Source organism: Palaemon carinicauda, chromosome 31 (assembly GCF_036898095.1).
Source record: "Palaemon carinicauda isolate YSFRI2023 chromosome 31, ASM3689809v2, whole genome shotgun sequence".
Lineage (NCBI taxonomy): Eukaryota > Metazoa > Arthropoda > Malacostraca > Decapoda > Palaemonidae > Palaemon > Palaemon carinicauda.
The window spans coordinates 24,337,906-24,343,914 of NC_090755.1; positions in this window are offsets into that span (position 1 = coordinate 24,337,906).

Consider the following 6,009-nt stretch of genomic DNA (forward strand, 5'->3'; position numbering starts at 1 on the left):
ACGCAACTGGTTGTGGTGGGCCCTAATTTTTTCCACAATACCACCCACACACAACTTACCCAAAACGTAACTTAATCCACTCGAACCAACTTCTAACACATCATAGGGACCTTCAAATTTATCACGCACCTTATTTACATTCATTCTACCCTTTTCAATTACTTCTTTCATCACTCTCTCACCAACTTTAAAGCTTTCAAACCTCTTATTTGCATTCCTCCACACATCTCTATCATCCTCCGACACACCCAACCTCGGTCTTATTATCTTTTCAAAATTTAAAACAAACTTACATGGAGACATACCCGTACTCTTATGCACTGTTGCATTGTAAGCCCACAACGCTCTACCAACATACAAATCCCAATCATTACCACATGTACTCATCATTCGCAAAATTTCAGTTAATGTTCTTACAGTCCTTTCAGCCAACCCATTCGCACTTGGCATATAAGGAGTCGAATACACATGTTCAATACCCCATTCTCTTAACATCTGCTCAAACTCCCATCCAACAAACTCAGGGCCATTATCACTTAACATTCTCACAGGCTTACACACACACATCGGCAACATCACTTGACCAACCATTCTTGCAACAGTCTCGCTCCGTTTATCCTTGATGGGTATTGCATAGGTAAATTTACTCATGTGATCAACCATAACAATCATTCCCACATGTCTTCTCGCAGTCACAGGCAACGAAACACAATCAATCACAAACATCTCAAATGGTTCTTTCATACGTAATCTCAAAACAGGCGGATTAGCATGCACTCTCTGATACTTCCCTTTCTGGCAATCTTCACACGTAGTCGCTACATCCTTACATATCTGACTCAACCCAGGTGTAAACAATCTCTCACGCATGCATTCCCATAATTTATTCTTACCCATATGCCCATATCTGTCATGCACTAACATACACATACTTACTGCTGCATGCATTGGAAACACAGGAACATATATATCTTCATCCATTCCTTTATGTAGAAAATAAACAATATTCTTACACACAATAAGTCTCTTACTAACTTTCTTATACACCTCTAAATCAGACGACCATTCTTCTACCTCAATACTATTCAACATACATTCACGTAACCTTTTAATTTCCTCACATTCATCTTGCATTTCTTCCACCTCCTCTTTAGTCAGTAGATCATCCTCACTCCTCGTAATATCAACCATGCCAACAAAATTCGCCATAAATACACTATTATCTTCTATCACAACTACTTCACATCCATTTTTCAGAAGCAAACCACTACCAATATCAACTGATAAATCATGCAATCTTAAAAAGTCAATTCCTATCAAAAAACAACTAGGCATCTCATTCTCTCCCATTACAATAAAATTACGTTCCACCTCCATACTTCCCAGTTTTACTTTCAAACGCACTTCTTCCCAAACTAGCAAACTTCCTTTACCTATCCCATGAATTCTCACACTCGTACATTGCCGTTTCACTTCCCAATTGTACCGCTCTATTTCCTTGATAACAGACATATTCACTAATGACACTTGTGCACCTGTATCAATTAAACTACAGTATTCATTCTCATTTATACCCACATACGTCATCATTCTTCCTTTTACACCATGCATACAAATGTTTACTCTCCTATCAATAGGGTCATCCTTATCACACCCATGGTCATCTTCGCTATCTTCTATGCTCATACCACTCTGATTCAAATCACTCGGACAATCCTCCTTCTTACTCAACAACTTGCAACATCTTTCATTACATTGTAACCTCAATATATACTCCCTTTCAGTCTCTTTATTTGCTCGGTACTGCATCGGACGATTCCACCCAAAATACAAATAAACAGTGACACCATATAACATACTTACTACCAACAATACTTTTGATAACAATTCACCCTCAAGCATACTATCCTCCTCCTTATATGCCATTTCTTTTGATACTTCATTCCTAACACTCATTCTAAGCTCATCTATACTAGCAGGTATATCCCTATTCAAACCCTTCAATTTAACCTTATTTAACCCACACAAAATACATTTATACACCATGTCATCCCCTTCAAAACTTTGTACCACCATTAAATCTTCCGGCAACCTTTCAAAATTACCATCATTCTCGCTACTCTCTTCTATCTTACCATGCATTCTTGACATCGCATCTGCTATCACGTTCTTACTCCCAGGTACATATTCTAGCTTAAAGTCAAATTCATTCAAATCCTCTATTGTCCTCGCAACTCTAGCATTCACAGACTCTTTCCTAATCATGTACACTAGGGGCTGATGGTCAGTACGCACAATAAATTTCACACCATACAAAAATACCTTCAACGCTTTCACGCAAAACCTTATCGCAGCCAACTCCCTTTCAATCGTGGAATACTTTCGCTCAGCCTTATTAAATGCTTTACTTACATACGCTATCACTCTCAACTGTTCATCTCCGTTTATTCTTTGCATTTGAACCAAGCAACCGCCCATACTAATCCCACTAGCATCCGTATATAACTCTAGCATACTCGCATGTTCACTATAATCGGGAAAAGCCAAAGTGACGTCTCTCGCAGCCTCTTCTTTCAAGTTTTCAAATGCTTCAATCATACGCTCATCCCATTTCAGTCTCGTACTATTTCTCTTACCTGTCCACTCATTCAAAGGCTTCCCTATCCCGAACAATCTCTGACAAACTTCCGACCAAATTCAATTAACCCAAGAAACCCTCTCAACTCACGCACCGTATGAGGACGTGGAAACTCTCTCACCTTACTCACAAACTTTTCACTCTTCCTTATACCCGATTCACTCACCACATGCCCAAGAAATTCCACCTCCCCGGCCAACCATGTACACTTTTCAAGCTTAACTTTCACACCAACTTCTATCAACCGTTCTAATACTGCTTCAAGCAACTGCATGTGTTCCTCAACAGTCTCACTAGCAATCAAAATATCATCAATAAAAACAGTCACCTTCTGTCTATCAAACCCAGCCAAAACTACATTCATCGCCCTCTGGAAGGCAGCAGGCGCATTAGCAAGGCCAAAACTTAATCTTTTAAACTGAAAATGACAACTTCTACTTGAAAATGCCGTAATGGGCCTGCTCCCCTCTGCCAGAGGCATCTGGTAATAGCCCCCTAACTAAATCTAACTTTGTAAAAACTTTCATACCATGCATCTTATACACACAGTCAGACACTACATTCATCGGAAAACGTTCTTTAACAGTTACTTCATTCACCTTCCTATAATCAATACACATCCGTAAACTTCCATCCGGCTTTCTTACAGGTACAATAGGGCTATTCCAGGCACTCTCACTCCTTTCTATTACACCCATTTGTTCTAACTCCTGGCACTGCTCTTCTATTTCTCTGGCAATAGGCGGAGAAAAATGTCGGGGACGCTGATATATGGGGGTATCATTACTAAGAACTATCTTAAATTCAGGCAGCTTTGATCCCCCACAATCCTCGTCACCGCGACTCAAAAATCTCCGTCTATCCCATAACATCCTATACAATTGTTCCCTTTCCCCCTCACTTATATTCTCATCTACATTAATTCTTTCTTTCAAACTTTCATAGTCCCAATCGTCATCCGGCTTTATCTTACCCGTCATAACCCGTCTCAATTTAACATACCTTTCATCCTCTACATTGACCAACGTATACATACATCCCATACAATCACCCTCACGTATACCCCGTATTCTCTTCCTCCTTACAGTCGGCAACAAGCTCACATACACCTTCGGCTCCTGCAAATTCAAAATACCATCATACACATGCACACTTGCTTTCACCAAATTACTTGCTTCCGAACCTTCCACTACATATTCACAATTGTCACTATTGGCAATTCCCAGACTATTCGGCCATGCAACTTTTACACTGACAACCTCACTCGCATCTTTAGACAATTTAACACCTTCTTTTGCTATTAACGGCACACCTTTCCATACCTTCGTACATACACTACCATCTTCATTCAAATAAAATTCCCCACAAAATTTACCCTTAACTTTCATCTCTATCATATTTACACTAGGATGTACAATCATACCGCATTTTTTTCAAGAAGTTATAACCTAACAACACATCGTATTTGTCATTTACTCCCTCAACCACATAAAAATCATTATCTTCCATCATCAGCCCCCCAATCATAACATTTTCTCGTAACTTTCCTTGCACAGACATACTTAAATTACCGATCCCTTTCACTTCACCTTTACACCCCCTAAATTCACACACATCCCTTACCTTATCGTATGCATTCCTAAACATTAAATTGACACCACAACCAGTATCAATCAGACCAACTAGTTCTATTCCATTAAAATTTACTTTTGCACTCATGCAGTCATAAGCTCTTTCGCCCATCACGTCTTCATGTAATAAACCTTCACGAACATGCATCACATTCACTCCGCACACACTCGAGGACTCACCCAGCTGAACCCTCTTACACTCTAGTTTCCCGAACATCCTGGCTGATTTCCTCCCTTCTTCCTACATACCCTAGCTACATGCCCATCTGCACCACATTCAGTACACTTACCCCGTGGCTCCTTGCACATTCTAGCATAATGCCCATCCTTACCACAATTACCGCAAATCACATTTGTACGATTACTCCGACATCCACTCGCTATGTGCCCTGTCATACCACACCGATAACATTTTACCCCTTTCTCTTTCGTGCACTCACTAATTCTATGCCCTACCTCACCACATCCAAAACAAGCACCAAGAGCCCATCTACATTCATTCTTCTTATGTCCTACTTTCCCACATCTATAACACTTCTCTTCACGGATACAACTACCTGACCTATCTTGCGGCGCACTAGCACTCCTATCCCTCCAAACCTGATTCCCTTGCCTAAACCCTTCATTTGTCCTTACAGGTATTCCCACATTACTCACCCTAACACTCCTATCAACTACATTATCAGCTACCCTCATTGGTCCTCTCAAAATTGCGTCCTTATAACTACCAAATTCTATTACACTTTCTTCCATTCCAGTTCTTACACTCACAGATTTACTTTCTTTCATGCACCTATCTAACTCATAATCCTCAACTATCTCTAGTATATCATCCCATGTCAATCTCTCTTGCGTCCACCTCATTTTCTCTTTGCGTTTCAAATTAATAAATTCACACACATTCTCAGGTACTGTTGCCAAAAACTTCCTCATTAACTCCTTATTCTCATTTATACCTTCATCCCCATACTTCTTCCTAGCTAAAGTTTCCAACCTACATACGTACATTGATATAGCTTCTCCTGCATTCATCCTTGCCTCATCAAAATCATTTTTACGCTTATACTTAACACTCCCTTTCATACGTTTTACCTGCTCAATTATTCTCGTTTTCACACTTTCATAATCAACGTCCCCTACACTCATTATCACTCCATACATCGTCAACAAATACCCAGTCAAATATTCTCCTAACTCCCTAGCCCAAACTCTTTTACTATCACCATACTTATCCTGACAATACCTCTCATACTCCTTGAAAAAATCATTTACATCCCTACTGCTATGCTCATTGAACCTTTCACACCGAGGTACCTCTCTCATAAACACAGTCTTACACACATCACGTTCATTCTCACTGCTATCATCACTGTCTACTCCCTTGTTACCTTCTTCCTCATTCGAATATAATGAATCTACTTCCACACTTAAATTCCTATCCTTAACCATTCCTTTCTTACCCTTTTTCTTACTTACCACTTTCACCCATTCACGATCGTTCCTTGCTATCAGCCTGATACTTTTTCTTCCCTTTCTTCACATCACTTTTACCTTTCCTTTCATCTTTCCTCTCACCTTTCTGTTCATCCTTACTATGCCTAATTCCCTTATCTTCAATATCACCATCACTATTACTACTATCACTATCACTTCCTTTCCCATTATCACCTACCTTAACCTTCTCTTTCACTACCAACCCATTACCCGAAGCTGAGGACACTCCTCCGACTGCACCTTCAC